The 23,732-nt window shown below is 42.6% G+C and overlaps 1 protein-coding gene across 2 annotated transcripts in view; it reads right to left on the bottom strand.

Moving 5' to 3' along the window:
• CREB3L2 (cAMP responsive element binding protein 3 like 2) overlaps positions 1–23,732 on the bottom strand; it is a 128,377-nt gene that overhangs the window by 76,730 nt on the left and 27,915 nt on the right. The window lies entirely within an intron of this gene.

Raw genomic sequence — 23,732 nt, forward strand, 5'->3', positions numbered from 1 at the left:
ACTGATGCCACACAGATGTTTAAAAAAGAAGGTGCTGGAAACTGTGCTGCAAGTGTAAAATGGATCTCAAAACGTTTTACAAAGGACCCACATATTCATTTCATTGCAAAGCTATCAGGAAAAGAATCTTCTCCTATTCCCCCTCCCCCAACTCTAATACTCCAAAGACTGGCTGCTTGGGAAAGTTTAATATACTTTGAGGGTCTTCCTGCACAAGTCACTTCCCTATATGTCACTTTCCCATCAATAAAACAGCTACCAGTGTTGCATAAACCTCTTCCCATATCATGTATTTGACCTTAGTCTGTTATAAGCAGCAAGCCTCTCCCATCCCTTTGTTCAACATGTACATAAATCTTATCAACATCCCAATCAAGATTAGAAAAAAATCAAAGGGAGACTTCATTAATGTTTATTTTGAAACATTTATATTTCTTCCACAAGGGGAAAATGCTGTGTTATCGAAATGACACTAGTTTAGACATTCACTGATGCAGAAGTCAATGCACACTGTTTATTCGCTAATGGGTCTATTAGTGGTTTGGTAATCTCCAGGCAGAACTGTTAGGAAACAGAGGTTATTGTCAAGATACTTATTAATTTTATCTAAGGATCTACCAATAAACGTCTTGTCAACACAGTTCTTACCATCAGAAGTATAATGAGGAAAGTGGCTAAATATATTATTTCATTAAATCTTCACAACAAATGCGTGAGTTAGGTAATAGTAATATTATTACCCCCATTTTACCAATGCAAAAATGTAAGCTCAAAGAGGTTTGACAACTTAGCTGATGTTGCACAGGTAAAGAAGGAGCCGAATCAGGGAATCAAACCACTTCCTCTGACTGTGAAAGCTACCCTCTTTCCACTACACTATCTGCCTCTCAACCCTCCATGGTGAAAATGGAGGTGGATGTTGTCAAGCACTTGTAGGACATAGGAGAGAGACTGTTTCCCAAGGCGATATCTATTCTCTGGGCATCTGCTGAGGGCAAAATGCCTGAGTCATTTCAGAAAGCCAAGTAAGGCCAAGTATGTGTACCATCAATTCACATTTGTGTCTTTTTCTGGGAAAATGAAGATAACAGTTCCATTTCCCTTACTGGGTCCTTGTAAGGATCCAATTACACAGATCACATCAAAGAACTTCACAAACTGTAAAGCCCTTGTAACTGAAAGGTGATATGACTACCATTATCCCCTCTCAGACAGGGAACTGTTTCTCACCTATCCTGGGCTTCTGAGCTATTCTTTAGCAGGACTTTTTCAGGATTTGGCTTCTTTGGGGGTGGAGAGTAAGGAGAAACTAGGGAGGCTCCATAAATGCCAGAGCAGAAGTCCGGCTGCATATACATCCACGGTGAGTCATTTATGCTCCAGTTAATCACGGCACGGTCAGTCAACAGAACAGCATACAGCTGACCCTCATTACTCACAAACTCCACGTCTGCAAATCTGCCTACCTGCTAACATTTATTTGTAACCCCCGAATCAATACTTATGGTGCTTTCACGGTCATTCACTAATATGCACAGAGAAACAGAAATCTGAGTTTCTAGAACTGCACATTTTCAGCTGAGGTTGAACAAGGCCACACTCTGCCTTCTTTTGGCTCATACTATAAACAAGTATGGTCTATTCAGTGCCACATTTTCACACTTTTGTTCTTTTTTGTGGGTGATGTCGCCATTTAAAATGGCCCCCATGTAGAGTGCTGAAGTGCTGGCTAGGGTTTCTAAACTGAAGAAAGCTGTGATGTTCCCTGTGGAAAAACTGCCTGTGTTAGATAAGCTTTGTTCAGGTATGAGTTATAGTTCTCTTGGCATGACTTCAATGTTAATGAATTGGAAATATATGTATTTGGGGGCTTCCCTTGTGGCCCAGGGGCTAAGGCTCTGCACTCCCCCAATGCAGGGGGCGTGGGTTTGATTCCTGGTCAGAAAACTAGATCCCACATGCCACAGCTAAAACCCAGCACAGCCAAATAAATGATATGAAAAAAAAAAAAGTTTAAAAATATATATGTATGTATTTTGAGTAAGGTGGTTTTTTTAAACATACACAGGAAACAAGGCAATGTATTGATCAGTTCATGAAAATGTGAAACCAGAGGCTCACAGGAATCTAACCTAGTATTTCCCCTAGGAGCAGTGATTCAGTATTCACTAATTCACTACTCACAGGCACTTTATAGAACATAACTACCTCCCAAACAAGAATGGATTATCAGTCAGTCAGTTCAGTCGCTCAGTGGTGTCCGACTCTTTGAGACCCCATGAACCGCAGCACGCCAGGCCTCCCTGTCCATCATCAACTCCCGGAGTCCACCCAAACCCATGTCCATTGAGAATGGATTATATTTAGTTGGTTTTTCCAGTGGTCATGTATGGATGTGAGAGTTGGACTGTGAAGAAAGCTGAGCGCCGAAGAATTGATGCTTTTGAAGTGTGATGTTGGAGAAGACTCTTGAGAGTCCCTTGGACTGCAAGGAGATCCAACCAGTCCATTCTGAAGGAGATTAGCCCTGGAATTTCTTTGGAGGGAATGATGCTGAAGTTGAAACTCCAGTACTTTGGCCACCTCATGCGAAGAGTTGACTCATTGGAAAAGACTCTGATGCTGAGAGGGATTGGGGGCAGGAGGAGGAGGGGACGACAGAGGATGAGATGGCTGGATGGCATCACTGACTTGATGGATGCAAGTCTGAGTGAATTCCAGGAGATGGTGATGGACAGGGAGGCCTGGCATGCTGCGATTCATGGGGTCGCAAAGAGTCGGACACGACTGAGCGATTGAACTGAACTGCACTGAACATAAATTTGAGGAAGAGTGGTAAAATGTCTGCTATGTATTTACAGGACTATGTATTTTTTTTATTCCAGTTTCATTGAGGTATAATTGACATAGGTATAAAGATATACAGCATAATGATTTGATTTACATACATCATGAAGGGATTATCACAGTAAGTTTAGTGACCATCCATCATCTCATACAGATACAAAATTAAAGGAACAGAAAAAAAATTTTTTTGTGTGATGAGAACTCAGGATTTACTCTCTTAACAAGTTTCATATATAACATATCTCATTGTTACTTATATTTATCATGTCATACATTACAAGTAAACAGCTAGCTGTTAACTATCTAAAACCAGATACATGAAAAAGACTGGGAGGGGATAGGAACATAAAAGTATTTCTGGGTTTGCACACTTATAAAAGAGCCTTCTTATTTCTCCAACTGTGGTAATATATTATTTTCATGGTTTAACAATAAAATTTTAAATACAAAAAGCTCCCACCATTAATATCTAGAAAAACACGAAAGTCCACATTGTCAATTCTAAAACTAATCTATGTTAGGCAAGCCCCCAGAGGTAATTAAAACCATCTGGAGGACTGGTGAGGTTTGATTCACTTTTCTGAGAAGCTGGAAAAAGATGTTCCTAGTATGGACCTGATTTATCATCCAACAACGCTGAAGGTTCTTTTGGTGTTTTGATTTCTACAAACCATTCACTACTATATACTCAACCTCCTTCTCTGCTTCCCCACTGCCAAAATGGCATCGCTCCAAGACCTTCATATTCTCAGCCCCTCAACTCAAACATCACCCTGGAAAGGCAGGGCTCATAACCTCCAATTGTAGTCACAGACCTTGTTTTATCTTCTTCATGGAATTTACCACTATCTGAAATTATTGAACTTATTTATCTGTTCTAGCTTTTATTGCTTGACCCCTGCCCCCTCGCTGGAACATACAGGACTGTCCATCTTACTCATTGTTGACAGTCACTTTACCCACCCCACCCCCCACCACACCTAGAAGGGCCTAGGGGTAGATAGGAGGAGCTCAATAAATATTTGCTGACCTACTGACTCAGGCTTTCCTGATTTCTTTTTCTCCTTTAACCCCAAGCCAGCCGTCATCATTTGCTTGTCTATCTTAATCCAAAGAGAGTTTAGGAATACCTCAATCCTGTAACAAGTCCTTTCAATTCATATTTTTCCATGTTGCTTGATTGCATCCCAGTTTGTTTCTTGGGAGACAATAGGGTCCAGAGTTAGAGATTTAGTTTTCTCTAATTCACTGAAGTTGATTTAAAGTAAGATTAGCTCCTGGTGATGTTTTGCTGAAAACCTGCTTATCACTGAGTTGCTTCACAGAACACATTCCTTCCCCATGACCAAATTCCTGCAACAGGCTTTTGAAAACTCCTCTACACACACTCCAGTCTGGCTGAGGTCCAAGGGACCGATGGGCCAGTAAGAGTCTGAGCTTTGTGTAGGTTTACGCTCATGTTCTTTAAAAAGGGCCCACAGTCTCCAATACGTGACCCTCCAGAAAGGGAGGTCTGTGAGGGGAGAAGGAGGTGGAGCAGGGGAGATTCGGGTTGGTGGTGACCATCTTGAGATGTGAGTATGGAGCAATCCTTTTACCTCTGTTGAAAAAATTTTTTTCACTTATCTGTGTTTTAAGACCATGAAGAGGTGTACACTGAGCTATTTCTGACATCACGTCTTAATCAGAAAGCAGCTGTAATATAGAAAAAATGCTTCATTTAATCCTGTGTGCATGATGGTTTCTAGGCAACTGCTTAATGCTTGATAAGATCATGGGTTTTCACAGGGCCCAGTAAGATCACACAGCCATGTCACTTTGCCTGGAGGAAAAAAGAAGCAGGAGTTTGTGAGCAGCAAACATGCAAGAACAAACAGAACTTTCTTGATGAATCGTACAGAGAAAAAGAAAAAATCCAGTCGCTCTCAAAAGGGAGATCAAACCCTTGAGAGGCCCGTTGTGGACTGGGATTTCAGAGTTCCACAAGCATAACTAGATTCTGCCCTTTAATCTCAAGATGCAGGTTGTATTTGTTCTACTTAAGCTTGAGGCATAACAAAAATGGCAACTAACATTGTGAAATGAGCGGTAGCATTTAACTTTCACCGGGGACAGAAGTACAGGACTTTCAGGTTTACAACTGCATAGTACTTTTCGTGAGAGGAAAAGACTAGGCATCAATGCTCGGGACAGAATTCACAGTTCACAACTCTACCTGCACCTGCAGGTGGGCCAGTAGATAGTTCTCCAGGAGAAAAAGGAGGGGAACGGGGACCTGTCTGCTCCTGGCTCTAACTGCAGTTTTCTATTTTCACAAATGTCCAGAAGCAGGCAAAGCACTGCAAAGAAACAACCCGAGCATCACAGGGTGGTGCCACCCCTACAAAGACAGGCAGACTTCAGCCCGAAATATTAAGAAGTACCCCATCTTTAAAAACTGGCTGTTTTATCAAGCTCCCCAGGCCTGGGAAAGATTGAAGGCAGGAGGAGAAGGGGATAAAATGGTTGCATGGCATCACCGACTCAATGGACATGAGTTTGGACAAACTCTGGGAGATGGTGAAGGACAGGGAAGCCTGGCGTGCTGCAGTCCATGGGCTCACAAAGAGTCGGATACGGCTGAGTGACTGATCAACCACCACCAGGCCCCCATGTGCAAAGCCCCTGGCAACAGTGAACAGAGTTGTTGGGAGGCTCATTGCATGGTGTGGCAGTGACAGGAGGCCAGAGAGATGGGGCTGGCAGTGGGGCCGGAAGGAAAAGGAGCCAACTGCCCAAACTTGCCAGGGCTTTCCTGGTTTTAGTGCTAAAAATCCTACCTCTTGGAAGACTCCTCAATCCCAGGCAGACTGGGACAATGGTTCAGCTTACAAACAAGCAGAAAGAACACTGCAGACATTGCCTAAGTGCAGACGTACTTAGTCATTCCACACTCTTAGTCACAGAGAACCCAGACTCAGGAAGCCTGCTCCTCGGTGTCCCTGCTGTAATACTACAGGGAGCTGGCATCTGCAACGATGTAGCCACCACACCCTGCTCCCCACACTTGGCATCTGGGTTCTTTCTGGATATCAAATAAAGCAGAGCGTTCCTCTGACCGAGCCACTGGTAAAGACATCATTCTTTCACAATTTTACCCTATCATTCTTCAGTCGCTAAGTCGTGTCCAATCCCATCAGACTATAGCCCACCACAGACTATGGCCCACCAGGCTTCTCTGTCCACACTGGAGTGGGTTACCATTCCTTCCCCAGAGGATCTTCCCGACTCAGGGATGGAACCTGTGTTTCCTGCAATGGCAGGCAGATTCTTTCCTCCTGAGCCACCAGGGAAGCCCATTTTACTCTATACTTGGAGGCAAACAATCAACGGCCAAGAGAAACCAATTACCCTCCTGACCCCTAATTTTCACTTGGCAAGTCTCTTGTAAATGGTTAAGCATATACACTACCAAGCCATCATTAGGAATTCTCTTAGAAATCTTTGCCCATTTTCCATCTTTGTAGGCTAAGAAGCCATCAAACAGGACAGAAAAAGCACATGTTCAGACATTTCCTTTAAGAAGCAAGCAGCAAAGACCTGATGGATAGAAGCAAAGCATCACAGTAGTTTGTTAAGAGCCACAGGATAAGTGTGACAATTCTTCAGCATTGCCACCTCTCTCATCTCCTAAAGGCCCACAAGCTCAACATAAACACTGGATCCAAAAATCCTTACTGAGTCTAGAAACATGAATGAAGGCATTTGGCACTTTCACTTATAATTTCTGATGAAAGTTTATTTCAATTAGGAAATAATTTGAAAAAGAGTAATTCAGAAAATAATGTCACGGACACCCCTGAAACCCACCACCAGATTTTTCTCTTTTGTAACACCAAAAACATTTTGTACTGGGGTATAGCTGATGAACAATGTTGTACCACCAGATTTTCCAATCTGCTGTGTTGGCTTCAGATTTTCAAAAAAGCACAGAAATGTGGCAGGTAACACCAGATCCCCCCTCAAAGAGGCAGAGGCCATAGGAAGTGGAAACAGGAGCTCAGAAAGGTTAAGCAACTCCCCAAAGCTAGAGGAAGAGTCTCTGGAACACTCACATCCCAGCTGCAAGTATGATTTCTCTCCTCTCAGCGTACCTTGCAATTCACTTGGAGTGTGCGTGCTCAGTCATGTCCAACTCTTTGTAATCCAGACTACAGCCCACCAGGCTTCTCTGTCCATAGGATTCTCCAGGCAAGCCACTGGAGTGGGTTGCCATTTCCCTCTCCAGGTGATCTTCCTGACCCAGGGATTGAACCCAGGTCTCCTGCATTGGCAGGCAGATTCCTTACCTGAAAGCATTCCTAATTGGATGCTTCCAACACAAACCAAAGCATGTGATTCCAGGACTCAGACTCCGCTGCCACGGAATACCAAAAGACGCCAGGTATTTGGTGGCGAGACGGAACAGTCAATTCACCTCAGGCATGTAAAATTTTGAGTCAGAAAAGCCCCAGAAGGCCTTATGATTACTTACACACAGTTGTTTCCTGCTTATAAGTGGAAAATGAAAAAGCAGTCATTGTGTAAAGAGAGTAAGATATCGCTAGGTGTGTAGAATTTCAACATAATTAAATGTTTTGGTTCAATCACATATCACTTTTCAAATGGTTTAACTATAAAACTGTTTTTCAAATTTTCTCTTATTCACCAAAGCTCTCGGGCCCACCGGGGCCACTGCATGCTGCCATGTCACTCTGCATTTTTCATCTGGGGGCCCCGACAAGCTATCAAATGGAGTGTCATTGAATATTTTCTGAGAAGCCCCAAACCCAGAAATGCCACATCGAAACAGCAAAAACAATGACAGGTACTCCATTTTAATTCACATTTCACAATATCTAGGTTGTGAATGTTATGATCAGTACATAGAGTACAATGCTTCACCTGAAAAGTCAGGCCATCTAATGGGTGAAATAACATTCCCCAAGGCTAGAATAATCTGTTCCCCTTTTTCTAGGAAAAGGACATCTCTGCTTACAGGGAAGCAGTCAAATTCAATTAGCCTAGTTGTTGAAGAGCTGCTTTTAAATGTGAGCAGCATTTCAATTTGTAAAATAGAGACCTTTCTATAAACTGTGTATGTGAACTTAATCCAATTCCCCCTCCCTCGCCCAACCCTACACACATTAAAATTCTCAGAATGTTTTGTCTTTTCTCCCTGCCCCTCCACTGGCATAGGCCCTGCTCTGGTCTAGCCAGCCAGAGTGATGTGGATTGTCCCAACCACAGTGCTCATCAAATCTGTCTGACTTTTTTATTATGTTTTAAACTTATTTGTTTAGCTGCACTGGGTCTTACCTATGGTACATAGGATCTTTGATCTTCATTGCAGCATGTGAGATCTAGTTCCCTGACCAGGGATTGAACCCAGGCCCTCTGCATTGGAGACAGCCACTGGACAGGAAGTCCCCCATCTGTCTGACTTTAGACATAAGATTTCTGTATCCCAGAACTCCTTCCTCTCCTGGGAAACTCTGACTTCATGACCCAGTCTTTTCCCACTCACCTCTGTCACCATCCACACTCAAAGTGCACACAGGGCCCCTCATATACTTCTCTTACTACCTTTATCATTTGTGCATTTTTACTATTCCCCCCCGCCCCGCCCCACCTCAAGGATGTGACCACAGGATCTAACACACTGCCTCAACATGGGCAGAATCAATGCTTGATAAGCCCGATAAAAGTCATGCCCTGTTGTCTTCCCTACCCTTCTATACCGCCTCCTGACCATTCATGGAATTGCCTAGCTCCACAAGTGGGTGTTACCTTCACCATGAAAATCTCGACTTAGCCCTGACTACCTTCCACCAGAAAAAAGTACAGCAATTTCCACCTAAACAAGCAGGCCATCCCTTCAACTAATGAAGAACCCTTAAATTCAAATGGTGACAGATAGTTTTTCTTCATTTTTTGGAAAGTGAAGAATACTTTGCGAATTCAAATAATTCTTAATCCATTCAATTTACCTGCCTCATAAGTTTTCTTCAAAGAACACACCTATAAAAGGACAGTTAGGTGTAAAGGGAGAATGGTAAATGCAGTGACCTGTATCTCCTTTCTCTGCAAAGGAGTTAATGATCATTAAGCAAAAACACCTCCGATGAGTGCTTACTAACTTTTGCTGTCATATGAGGAGGAATAAAGATCACAATATAGCATCTCCTCCCAGAATGTTCAAAGCACAACGTTTGGCATGTTCTCTATTTGGCCTGACCCTCTTGACGAGCTGTTAAACTGAATCAGTCACTTCCTGGTTTTCTCCTAATCCAGGTCATCACTGTACCTGACCCACATGGTCACTGAGAGAATCAAGCAACCCCTTGATCCTTCCTCTTCCTTCCTTGATCATGAATTTCCCTGTGGTTGGTAGGAATACCTTGGAGTTTAGAGTGTAGGTCAGTAGACAATCAGGGAGTTTGAGTTACCCGAGGCATACAAGGCCAAGGCCACAGCTAACATACTTGATGGTCTAACACGAAGTAGAAAAGTGTATTCCTGCTTCAAAAAAGAAAAAAAGAGAGAACTCCATTAAGTTTGGGAATTAGAGACAAATTACCGAGATGTTTAGTCATTAAGTTGTGTTCAACTCTTTGCGACCCCATAGACTGCAGCACGCCAGGCTTTCCTGTCCTTCCACATCTCCTGGAGTGTGCTCAAACTCCACTGAATCAGTGACGCCACCCAACCATCTCATTCTCTGCCATCCTCTTCTCCTTTTGCTTTCACCTTTCCCAGCCTCAGGGTCTTTTCCAAGGAGTCGGCTCTTCACATCAGGTTGGCTCTTGCTTGGCTCTACACTAAAGTGTAGTATTTGGGGAAAATGAATGGAGTTCCTACTCCCTCAAAATGATCAGAAAGGTACTCTTTAGCTACTCAAAACACACCCAGCAGCTTGAGATCATCTGGTGGATTTAAAAGAACTCAAAATAACTTTATTTAAGGAACTAACTTATCTGCTTAGCATTTGCTGCAAAGCAATGTCTAGACGTTCCAAGAAAGCCAGTAAAATATGCAGGGAGGCTCTTTTGCCCACACACCTCCTGCATCAGAGGACAATGAAACAGCTGCTCTTGAACCTGGGCCACCTGAGGGGCCTCCAGCGAGGCCATCCAGCTGACTCTGCGCGCCTCTGCCCTGCCTCCGCTTAGATATGGGTAAGCGGATCTGCTCAGGGATGAAATCCAAGCAGGGTCAGGGTCAAAATCTCCCAGTGCCAGAATTTTACAAACTCGAGCTCTGGCCACAATCAGAGGTAAATAATCACTTCAGCATCTTTTTTCAGTCTTCAGAATACCAATTCATGCAAAACACAAAATGAACAACAAGTGGGCAAACTTGGTGTCTCAGTGGTAAAGAATCCGCCTGCCCATGCAGGAGACATTGACCAGGATTTGATCCCTGATCCGGGAAGATCCCACAGGCTGCGGAGCAACTAAGCCAATGCACCACAACTATTGAGCCTGTGCTCTAGAGCCCAGAAACTGCAACTACTCAGCCCACGTGTCCTAGAGCCTGTGCTCTGCGACGAGAAGCAATAAACGACTGCAATGAGTAGCGCTTGCAACCCAACTAGAGAGCAGCGCCCGCTCTCCGAAACTAGAGAAGAGCTCGAGCAACGAAGATCCAGCACAGCCAAAAATAAATAAACAAATCGTTTTTTAAAAAAAAGAAAGAAAGGACAAAAAGTAAAGCAGAAGATACTGTGGTAGACTTGAGAAAACCTACTGACTCCAAGGAATTGTAATTGAGCTACTAATGAGGACTGTAGCATCCTCATCTGGGGAGGGGTGCAAAAATGTCAATACTGGGCAAATCCTACCATGAAGAAATGGCCTCTGTTTCTCCATTCATTGGAGAAGGAAATGGCAACCCACTCCAGTATTCTTGCCTGGGAAATTCCGTGGACAGAGCAGCCTGGCAGGCTACAGTCCATGTGGTCGCAGAGTCGGACACAACTGAAGCGATTAAGCAAGCACTCTCTGTTCATTGATTCTGGAATGGCCTCTTAGGTTGTTCTGACCAAGAGCATGTTATAGCAGTGATACTGTCCAACTTCTGAAACTGGGCAGAACTGGACTCAAGAATCTTTGGTTCCACCAACCTCCTTCTTGGAAACTCGATCTACTATATGAACAAGCCAGGGCCCGTCTGTCAGATGATGGGAGACCCCGTGGTCCCGTGTCCCCACCACCCCTCTCCTCTTTCCTCCAGCTCGTCATCCAGAAGGAGAGCTTCCCAGCTGACCAAAAACTGGCCATGGGCTCACTTGCGAGCCCCACTGAGATCAGCAGAACTATCCATCTGAGCTGGTCCACAGAACTGTGGACTAAATAAAATGGCTGTATGTTATTAAATCATTTAACTTATTGATCAGTTATTAGCAGCAAAAACTCATACATCAGTTTCAAAAACTTTTTAGGAGAAATGAACATATGTCTGAATGGCATTCAACTCGTTGAAAACAGGGAACCAGACCACTGATTTCTCAGACAGTCTACAAACTTGGGTGAATGAAATCATGATGAAAATCAAAGTCACAAAGACCAACTTAAATGATCCTAGGGAAAGTGCTTCCTTCACTATCCAGTGAGGGAAGAAGGCACAATATTTTAAAATTTTAAGTAATTTTACTACTAATTAACCAGTGCAGCAGAAAATCAAATAGAAAACTACTTACCTCAATAACATTTTGCTTTCACTCCATTCCCTTTATTTCTCAGAAGTGTGCTCTCTGTGTTCCCTTTCCCTAGTTTTTCTAATTCCCATTACTTCGTACTCCCCATTGTACTTTTTAACGAGAACAAAAGGAATAGCAGTAACTTCCACTTATGGAGGTGCCTCAATAGACGCTTTAAAAACACGATACTGTGCGTTCACACAACCGCTCCTTTTGATGAGTATAATTAGACCCATTTTATAGAGCTGTAAACCAAGGCTCAAAGAAGTTAATTACCTTGCCAAGGTCATTTGGTTTGAAGGTGCTGGATCCAGAATTTAAACCACTAACTGTGTGATTACACAGCTCATGAATTTTCCATTATGTAACACTGCCTCCATGGGACAATGAAACCTGCTACAGGCCTCTCATGAGCAAGGAAGCTTGAAATCCAGGGACTATAGTGGTGGCCCAGTGATTAAGACTTCACACTTTCAATGCAGGGAATGTGGGTTCGATCCTTGGTTGGGGAACTAAGACCCCACATGCCCTGTGGTGTGGCCAAAAGTAAATAAATAAAATTCAGTGACTATAAATTAATTCAAAATAAGTATCTAGATGTATGGATATATGTACGGGGAGAGAGTGTGTGTGAAAAAGAATAAAAGAGAAAGAAGTGGCTGTGCAAACTACAATTCTACCAAAAGAACTGGGATTGTACTGATTTTGGCCAAAACCTTTTTATCACTTAGAAAGAAAGAAGCAGGAATACGTGATGGTTAGGATTCATTGTGTGTTTGTCCAAAACCATCAGTAAAAGACATCATTGGCCCAATTATCTCTGAACATGAAGTATACTTGTGTGAAGACATCAGAACGGGAATCATCTAAAATTCACAAAAATGCAGCCTGCTGACTATGCATATTTATGAAAGGTTTTGCATAACACAACCAGTACTAAACTCAAGCATACATTTTATTTAAATTAAAAAATAATCTTCTCTATCAACTGTTTTAAACTTAAAAGTAAATTATCTCTTTTACTTCAAAAGAAGGCAGCTTTAAAAAAGTAAATCTACCACTAAACAATAACATAATTGAATCTTATATTCTGTATTAAATTCATTTCCTTCTTCCAAATTATTTATAAACCAGAGGGGAAAGATGTAAATGTTTTAAATGTTTGACTGTCCCCAATTTTCCCAATTTTAACTGATTAGTCCAGTCTTCTGGGGATCAGGCCAGCCTATGTGGGGGAAAGTGTACAAATCCTCTGAATTAAAATCAGGGAGAGAACACTACCCCAGCAGAGCAAGGGCGGCAGGGGATGGCCCCCTCTATGGACAAAGTAAAGATGAGTCTGAGCCTCTCTGGTTGAGTAAATGGTTCCTGCCCACATCAAGGCCCAAAACCTTGGGGAATCTCATCCTTTGCTGAAAGACCCCCACCCCCATTCCCCTCCCAGGCAGCACACTCTCCAGGCCTCTCTCATCTGATCTTATAATGACAGTGACGCCCTCCTCTCTCCCAGATTGCTCAGCTCGCTCCACCCCTCTATGCCTAACACTCTAATTTATCTGACCCACAGAGCCCCTTTCTCAGAAACTCAATCTGCTCCACAAACCTGTCCCCAGCTCTTCATTTCTCCTTCCCATCACCCCCACTCACTTCCAGGCCCCACTCCACTTTCCCACCTGCCACCACATCAAAAGTCAATGCCAAAGTCAAGGAATTCTTGTCCTCCAAGTGGGAAAGAACCAGAGAGTGCTCAAGTCAAAGGGCATCTTGCAGTTTTCCAGTGTAAACCCAGGCTCAATGCCGAGCCTGAAGACGCAGCCCTCCCGGAGCTGAGTGGACCACGGCTGAGCAGAGCAGCATGGATTATTTCACTATCACATGATAAACTAAAAGCCATCTCCCCCTAACTCTGGTTGTGGTTCTGACTTGAGAACGTCTCTGAAGACTGTCCAACAGAAGGATTCAGTATTTATTTTCTGATCTTGTGGCTCCTCTGGGGAAACAGACATCACACTGAGTGTTTCTTCATCCTCACAGCTTCCAACTCAGAGGCCACATTATCAGAGAGGCCTTCCCAGACCACCCTGGGCAATGAGCCACCCCCCGCCCCACTCTGCTGTTATGGAATTCTCTGCTGTTACGGAATTCTCATAACACTAGCATCTCCTGAGAAATGGGATTCTCCAGGCAAGAATACTGGAGTGAGCTGCCATGCCCTCCTCCAGGGGATCTTCCCTACCCTGGAACTGAACTTGTCGTGTCTGCCTGAGTCTCCTGCATTGCAGGCAGATTCTTTACCCACTGAGCCACTTGGAAAGCCCAAGAAATTAAGTACTTATCTAATTCTCTTTTCTCTCTTTCTCACTGGTCTAGGAGGGCTGGACCTTCGTCTGCTGCACCTCCAGCATCCAGAATGCAGCACCCGGCACAAAGTGAGTACTCCATAAATATTTATTCAATAGATGAATTCCCATCCCTCCCCTGCTCACCATTCCGCATCACTCACATACGCATCTGCTTTCTCTCCCACCTGTGTATCCCACCTGCCAAGCCAGCCGGGGACTTTGAACACTGATTCTGGCACGTGAGCAGTCCCTTTCAGGTGTGAGTCCCTGGAGTCTTCTGTCCTCTATTCTCCTTCCTTTTTTCCCTCCCTCACACCGGCCCCCTCCTTTATGCCTCTTCCTGATCTAGAACCTTCTACCCCAGAGAAAGTCATAAAAAGCATATGGTCTATGTCATTTTATAATTTACTAAAACAAAAGATGCATAGACATAGCCCTCCTAAAGAACCTTCTTGTCTTTAGTTTTAAGCCAGAATCTACAGTCTCTTCCTTCTACTTAGAAAAAAAATTGTATTAGATATTTTTATTTTATTTTTTATTGGAGTATAGTTACATTACAATATGCTACTTTCTGATATATTGCAAAGTGAATCAGCCATATGTTATACATATATCCCCTCTTTTTTGGATTTCCTTCCCATTTAGGTCACCACAAAGCATTGAGTGAAGTTTCCTGTGCTACATCGTAAGTTCTCATTAGTTATGTTTTATACATAGTATCAATAATGTATATACGTCCATCCCAATCTCCCCATTCATCCCATTCCCCTTGCCCGCCTCGTTGCCTATACATTTGTTCTCTATATATCTATGTCTCTATTTCTGCTTTGCAAATAGGTTCATTTGTACCATTTTTCTAGATTCCACCCTTTTACACTGTTGGTGGCAACGTGGATTGGTGCAGCCACTACGGAGAACAGTATGAAAGTTCCTTAGAAAACTAAAAGTAGAGCTTCTGTATGATCCAGCAATCCCACTCCTGGGCATATACTCATAATCCCAAAAGAAACATGCACCCCAGTGTTCACAGCAGCACTGTTTACAATAGCCAGGACATGGAAGCAGCCTAATGTCCATCAACAGAGGAATAGGTAAAGGAGATGTGGCACATATACATTCTCTTGACTGTCTCTTAGCAAATCCATACAACTACTCAGCCAGCACTACTTTCTTTCATTCCTTAGGAACCTGCTTAATCATAAGCTCTAGATGCTCCCCAGTGATGAATGTTAAGCTTTTCACTTTTGAAACATCTGTACTGGACTTACCTCTCTCTAGCTCTCTGGAAACTCATACTTCACTTTGGTATCCCTCATTACAATTTAACGGTCCTCCCTCTATTTGTCCTAAGATAAACGGCAATCCTTCAGTCTTTTGGATACATTCTTTGAAATTCTCTAACAACTCTCTGGTGTCACATGACTCCCTATCTGTGTTTTACTGTTCATGTTTTTTATAGATTAAATTTGTTTTCTAATCCCATTATTCACAAATTTTATTTATATTAGCCTTTGGCCATGGAGCTTACCTAATTTTTTCCCCTGGATCATTAGAAAGGCTATGCAATTTCTGATACAGGCAAAATTATGTTCAAGCATTACTTGATGTGTTTTTATAGTCTTAAAATAGAAATGATCATTCCCCTCTTATTTTTGGTGGGGTGTTTGTTTTAGACTATTTGCTCAGTGTTTGGCATATTTGTTGAAGAAAGAAATAAAAAATAAAAGTGAGCAAATGATGACAATATCAAAATAAAAATTTATCACAATTTCCAGCAGAAACAGATCCTATAAAGGGTAAATAGTCCCCTTATCTTCCTTAAAATTACCATTAAACAAACTGGTACTTAATGGACCAGCAAGAGTATATGCTGGCTCCCAAAACACTTGCCAATGGAGCAATGGAGACACAGACATTGAGAACAGACTTGTGGACCCAGTAGGGGAAGGAAAGGATGGGAGGAACTGAGAGTAGAATTGAAACATATACATTACCACATGCAAAATTCGCCAGAGCAAACTTGCTGTATAATGCAGGGCGCCCAAATCAGGTGCTCTGTGACAAGGGATAGGATGTGGGAGGGAGATTCAAGAGAGAGGGGACGTATGTATGAACCATGACTCATTCTTGTTGATATATGGCAGGAACCAACACCATTTTGTAAAGCAATTCAATTATCCTCCGATTAAAACTAAACGAATTTAAATTAAGAACATTAAGTGCTTGTTGATTCTTGCCAGCTTCAAATAGAAGAGGAAAAGCTTGGAATAAGCTAATCTTTTGGAGAGAAGTGGCACATGCCTCATTTTGGGCCACAGAAAGTTTAATCTGGAGATTTTACAAAGAACAAGCAATAACACGTTTTGCCACAATTTCATGACTCTGTAATGAATACTAATAAAAATAAGAAAAATATAAGAAGAAAGATCGGAGGAAAGAATCTATACCAGAGTTAACTGGAGCTTCCTTCTAAAGGCTTTTTACTGACAAGCTGCAAGAACTGTGGTTCTGAACATTTTTTATGTTTCCATGTAACACTATGAGTAGCACTCTTCATAAGGTAACATCTCTCATTATATACAGACTCTCAAGTGTCTGGGAAAGGGAGCGTGGAAGACAGGGTATATAGTCTGAATATCTGCATCCCCTTAAAATTCATATGTTGAAGCCCTAACACTCAACGTGATGTTTTTTGGACATGGGGCCTCGGGGAGGCAATTAGGTTAAGATGAGGTCATGCGGGTGGGATTAGTGCCCTTATAAGAAGAGACCAGACAGCCTGCTTGCTTGTTCTCTTTCTCTTCCTCCCTGTCTCTCTCTCTTGACTTGGAAAAATTACGTCTGTTGTTTAACCAAGCCATACTACGGTATCTTGTTATGGCAACTCTCACTAAGACGGAAGGGGAATAAACCTAGATCAACACAACAATTTGGTCTCTGGACTCATTATCAAGGTATCATCATCGACCTAGTGACAATTTGGGCCAAGTACCCAGGAAGAAGAGCCTCTTTAATGTAATAATGTCATCTCATCAACAGCAGTTCTAAAAGAGAATACATCCCAGGCTTAGTGTGAGCCCCAGCCCCCTCACAGTGGCTCCACCCAAACCCCCAGTTCCTCCCTAATGCTAACCCCCAAAAAAGATGCTCCAGATGGCTCAACAACAAATCACCCTCACCCTTCATTTGAACCTAACGGGACAGTTTGGTTCTGGCAACTGGATTCTCTTCTGGATCCCAGGCCCCACAGAATCATGCTTCTGATCACTGGAACCTGCCTTATATCATAGGCAGCCTGCCATGAAATCGATTTCAAAGGACCTTCTTCTACCCACTGACAGGTCAGCCTCAAATTGGTCATCTGCATGAACTCAACAACATCTGCATGTCACCCAGTGGGGACTCCCTTCACCGCAGCACGCCATCTCTAGGACCACCTTGTAAATACCTGTGCTGTGTGCTGAGCTGCTTCAGTCACGTCCGGCTCTTCACGATCCTAAGGACTGTAGCCCACCAGGGTCCTCTATCCATGGGACTCTCCAGGCAAGAATACTGGAGTGGGTTGCCATTTCCTCTTCTAGGGGACCTTCTCAACCCAGGGATCAAACCCACATCTCTTACGTCTCCTGCATTGCCAGGTGGGGTTTTTTAATGCAGTTTATTGAGTAACAACCTATGCTAGATCTTAGCTTTAACATGCATTATCTCTAACCGTCAACATAGAGCTGTAAGATAGATATTACTCTTTCCATTTACAGGTAAAGAACACAAGACTTAGAAAGTTAAATAATGTTCCTATGATCACATAGCTCATCGGTAAAGTCTTGCTATTTTAAGCTCTCCATCTGACTTTAAAGTCTATAGTCCTCCCAATACACCACTATGCTATCTCTTCCCATTTTGGTACACCCCATCCTCTTCCTATCTCCCACTGCTGACACTTCCCTGGACTGGAGTTGACGCTTCTCACCTCCTCTTAGCCTCATGTGGTGTCAAGAGGCTGACTGAGCCTCTGCAACAGAGTCTACCCAAGCTCAGTCCCCCAGCACACCCTCCTCGACCCCATCATCTGGTCTCTATCCCAACCCCTATATAAGGTCCAATCTGGCAGCTCCCACCTGTCACACAATCAGCTTCTAGTTTGAGGCACGAAATAATTATAGTGCATAACACCACGTCTGTGTACATTATGGTGGAGGAAGCGGCAGGAAAGAGGAGAAGAAGGGAGAAAAGAAAATGAGGAAGGGAAAAAGAGAAGGAGAAGAAATAAGACAAAAGCAGAGCTGAGGAGAGAGAAGGAAGGAGACAGGGTACCCAGTAAAACAACATGTGTCAAATAAGGTCATTTGTGAGACTGCTTAGTCAGGACAGGCAGGAAAATCTGGAAGTGCTACAGAGTCCCCAGTCTTTTAGTTAAGCCAAAGCAAACTGTTCCTAGTCTGAGAAGAGAATGTGCCTGATATCAAGATTACAAACCATAAAAGCAAAGTCTGATTTTTCATTGGATATTGGATAAAAAAAAAAAAAAACAGCTATAAAGGTCATTTGGGGAGCAACTGGGGCAATTTAAACATGGACAGATTAGAAAACAGCAGTGAATCAATGCTAAATGTTTTGGAGTGATACGATTTTCATTGAGGTTGTTTAGAAGCATGTCTTTGTTCTTCAAAGATACCTGCTAATGTATTTAGGGCGACAATGTCAATGTCTTGGTTAACTTTTAAAGGTCAGCATAAACAAAACAAAACATACACATACATACACATGGAGAAAGACAAGCTAAAAGGGTAAAATATTAATGCTTGGTAACTTCATCACACTACTTTTACAACTTTTCTCAGGTCTGAAACTTTCAAAACAGAAAGTATAGGGGAAAAAATTATGAATTAGCCCCTACCTAAGGGGCAAAACTTCCATAAGCCTCACCTACTAGCCTTGAAGGCACTATTTTGTGGGGATTAAAGGCTCATCCAACCTCGGATTCATGCTGCCTGGGCTAGAACACCATCTATCACTAATGAGCAGGATAAGTTACCTAACCCCCCTCAAGCCTCAATTACCTCACCTGTAAAATGGGGCCAAAATTAGGACCTAACCCCAGGGGTTGATTGTGAGACCTAAATGAAATTTAGCTATTCACAAAACTATTACTATTATTTGAAGAAAGGAATGGCAACCCACTCCAGTATTCTTGCCTGAAGAATTCCATCAACAGAGGAGCCTGGTGGGCTACATGGTCCATGGGGTCGCAAAGAGTCAGACACGACTGAGCAACTAACACTACCACTACTATTAATTTTATTATTACTGCATGTTGCTGTGTGCTAAGTCACTTCAGTTGTGTCTGACTCTGTAACTCCATGGACTGTAGCCCGCCAGGCTCCTCTGTCCATGGGATTCTCCAGGCAAGAATACTGGAGTGGGTTGCCATGCCCTCCTCCAGGGGATCTTCCTCACCCAGGGTTCAAACCCATGTCTCTTATGTCTCCTGCATTGGCAGGTGGGTTCTTTACCACTGGCCACATAGGAAGACCATTATTACTCTTACTATCCCTATGCAAATTGCCCAAACAGAATTCTACAGGATAAACTATTTTGTTTTAAAATTTTCTTTCTCTCTCTCTTTCTCTTAAGTAAAACACAGAGAAAGCAAGCCCAGAAAGATAGCATGTGCCAGATACTGGAATTGATCTACTTATCACAGCTCTTAACAGGGGAGTAGGTTGATGCCTCTCTACCAAACTGCGTTTCTTCTGAATTCTGTATTTTAACATTATATTCAGGTGAAGCCCTTGCAGTGAAGAAAGAGCAACTGTAAGAAAGAAAACTGAAGCTTCCCGTGCAGGCAGGACAGTTCATGGAACCAGAGAAAGGGCGGGGTGGGAAGTCCGAAGTCAAAACACATTCTTTCTTTCAGCAGGAGAAGCTCAGGCAGAGGACCTGGAGGGCTGGCTTCTCCCTCCCCACAGTAACTGCCTTGATGACTGGAGTGCAGCCCAGACAGAGCACATTCCTTCGGGCTGGAGAGTGGGCGTGTGGCCAGTGGCCGTTAAACACCACGTTTGTGTCCTCCAGGAAGAAAGAATGTCTGGAAGCAACAGCCCATGCCTTGTTCTCAGAACAGACTTCTCCTCCAGTCATCTCTCCAGCAGACAGAAGAGCTGTTAGGCAGCGCACATCCACCTATACTGCACTTAACTTGAACACGGAGGGCCGCAGTGTGAGACTCTTCCGAATATCCGTATCTTTTTAAAAGCCTCCAGAGTGGAATGTTTCATCAGAACCAACCGAGTCCCTGAATTCAGTTGGCAGAAATACTGAGACATGCAAATTTAAAAGAAAACAATCAAGTCTACACAGAGCCTAAAGGTGACCACACTTATTCCCAGAATTTGAGTAATATATATATTTTTAAAGTTTTGCATGACACACAGGTTATCATACAGGACATGAAGGAAAGTGGCAGTCATGGCAGAATTCGCTCTCTCCGAGGCAAAGCTCTGAAGTCTGGGTATGTGCAGGACTCCAGCCCTTACTGCCTACAGCCAGAACACCCTGGGTCTCCTTTCCGGCTGCAAACCACCTTATCATATGTCCTTCTGAGCCTAATCATGGACTTCTCTGGACAGTCACAAAAAGTCATAGGATGTTTATAATGCATGTTCTGTTTCTTTTAACCTTTCTAAAATTATTTTTAAAATTACTCATATATATATGTATATATATATATATATATATATCCTAATATTTGGCCACACCGTTTGGTATGCAGGGATTCTATTAATAGTTCCCTGAACAGGGATCAAACCCATGCTCCCACAGTGAAAGCATGGAGTCTTACCTACTGGATCACCAGGGAAGTCCCCCAATCTCTTTTAAAGAGAAAAAAATTCCAACACTTGGATATTTGTTAAGAAACTATAAAATACAAATACAATGAAAAAAACCAGGCATTAAAAAGTAATAGATAAAAAGTATTAAAATTTTAAAATGTCAATCATTGAATATAAAAGAATATGACACAAAAGTCTTATGAAAAACTTGAATTGTAGTATATAAAATAAATATTCATAGAAAAATATCTCTGAATGCTAATGCAACAAAAGTTAATAGTAGTTGGGCGAGAGTGAGTTTTTAAGAGATGTCAGTTTTTATTTTTCAGTTTCTATAATGGGGTAATATTCTTTCTGTAATGAACAACAGTAACAGTTTTTCTTGAAAAGAAAAAACAAAACTTAATGAATCTAGAATAAGGGCAGATTTCTTATTTTGAATTCCACAATCACCCAAGGGAACTAACCACCAGGTACCCATGAGTCATTAATAAATACACTGTGGGTCAATCAGTGCAGTGAGCATTTTCACACCAGCCAGTTCCCATATGGATACTCTGACAACAGAGTGCACCTGTTTGATTTGGGGAATGTTCCCCAAAACACTGCAATGCAAGGGGCAAAAATATTTATACATGAGAAAACACACACTAAAAATGGGAAGAAATAGGCTAGCATGGAGGACTGAAATGGTTTGAAATCCCTCAACTAATGACAAACTCAGTCATAAGTAGGAGACCTGGGTCCTAAGGGGTAGAGGGCCCAGCTGTTCTCTGAATCTATAAGCTCACAGTGGGCATGTTCTAAAAGTTGATGAGCTTTTACTAAGTCAGTATAGTACAACAGCAAGAAGCACAGAGTTTCTCAGACAGTGGTCCACAGGTCCCTCTTCTCTTTGAACACAATGGAGATCGCCATGGCCCTTGGGAGTTAGAAGAAAGCATAGCCGGAGTAAATTATTCTCCATGGTCTATGGAGGGACCCAGCAGCAAAAGATAATGGGAGACGTTCCAAAATCAGGAAAGCAGCAACTGAGGGCTCAACTGGCACCAGATGCATTGCTGTGCTCGGAGAGCTAATAGGAAGGATTTGAGACCCTGGATGCAGGGAAAACGTGAGAATGGCAAGAGAGGTCTCAGTCAGCCAGAGCTTCACAATTCAGTCTCAAAACTCTCCTTTGAAGGGACATCCCTGGAGGACCAGCAGCTAAGACTTCATGTTCCCAGTGCAAGGGGTCCAGAGTCCATCCCTGGTCAGGGAACTAGACCCCACACGGTGCAACTAAGAGCTGGCACAGGCAAATAAACAAATATTTGAAAAGAAAGAAAGAGAGAGATGGATGGAGGAAGGAAGGAAGGAAAGAAATGAAAGAAAGGTATGAATAAAAAAAAGCCCTTCTCTTAAAAACCCACTTTTCATAACTTAAACAATTATCCATACTGAGCTTCTAATTAATGAATCTCCCATCCATATTCATAGATAAATTCTCCAATAGTGAATCAAGCAAGTTTTCACAAGATTTCCAGCAATCTAAAAACATGTTATGAGTTGGCATTGATGTTCTCGGGAGCATTTTCAAACCAATGACTGCTCATCATTAATGACTGGGATGAAGCTGGTATCCACTGGGAGAAAGAAATGATGGTAGAAGGAACTAGTTAGAAAAGAAATAAAGCCAAGTGTCTGCCTTAAAAAAAAAAATCTCCTTGTGTTAAAAAAAATATGAATAAATAGGCTTGTCCTACCTACCCTATTGGGATCATTCACTGAACAAATATTTCTGTGTGACAGAGACTGGGGCAGAATGGTAGTGAAAAGCAAACAGACTCATACTCACCTGGAATTTATATTACTCAGAGACAAGATGTCAATCAAAATAATGGATATGAAAGATAGAGTGTTATAACGTCTCTGAAAGAAAGGAACCAGATCTCTAATTGCAAGGAGAGTTTGTTTAAGGTTTGAGGTCAACCGAAAGAGTCGGATATGACTTAGCGACTAAACAATGACAAAGGCTAAGTAGCAGTTAATTGGACAGAGCCGGGAGGGGAGGAAGAGCGTTTCAAATAGAGGAAATAGCAAGCGCAAAGCCCCTGTGGCAGGAAGGAACATATTTAAAGAACTTAAAAAGGGGAGCGCAAATTGCCAGGGCAGGGCTCTTCAGGAGTCAAACCAGAGAAGGAGTTGTAGGCCTTGTTAGAAATTGCATTTATTTCACAACAGCAATATAAAGCCATTGAGGGTTTTAAGGAGTAACAGTGACCTATTTGGATTTGCAATTTGCAAAGATTTCTTCCAAATTCGGGGATGATGGGAAGGCAAGAGAGCAAAAGAAATGTTAGGAGAGTTGTAAATAGGTTGCTGCAGTAGTCCTGGTAAAAGATGGGGGCTGCATTGTCTTAAAAGGCAGCTGAGGAGATGGAAAGAAGAGGATGGAATCGAGACTTTTAGGAGGAAGGTCCATAGGACTGAGTGACAGATTGGATCTGAGGGTTTAGGGGGAAGATGACATCAAGGATGGCTCCTGGGTTCCTGGCCTGTCCCAGTGGATGGATGGCTGTACCACATGCTGTGACAGGGAACAGGTTTGGGGTGGAGCCTGGGAGACAGAAGTATCAGTTCAGTCTTTGATGCATTTCATGGAAGAAACTCTGAGATAGCTCGGTGGAGAGACAAGCTGGCAGCTGGATAATTAGGTCTCAGAGAAAGATCCAGGCTAAAGATATAAATGATAGACCTATCATAATATAGACGGTAACTGACAAGACAGAAGCTGCCCAAGGAACGGTTACAGAGTGAGAAGAGATGATGTTTCAGCATTGAGCCATGAGGTACTTAGACTCTTATATTTATTTATTTATTTGGCTGCACAGGGTCTTAGTTGCAGGATGAAGGATCTTTGATCTTTGTTGCAACAAGTGGGATTTTTAGTTGAGGCAATTTGAGTTGTGTAATTTGAACTCTTAGTTGTAGCCTGTGGGATCTAGTTCC

Source organism: Oryx dammah, unplaced genomic scaffold (genome assembly GCF_014754425.2).
Source record: "Oryx dammah isolate SB20612 unplaced genomic scaffold, SCBI_Odam_1.1 HiC_scaffold_18, whole genome shotgun sequence".
Taxonomy (NCBI): domain Eukaryota; kingdom Metazoa; phylum Chordata; class Mammalia; order Artiodactyla; family Bovidae; genus Oryx; species Oryx dammah.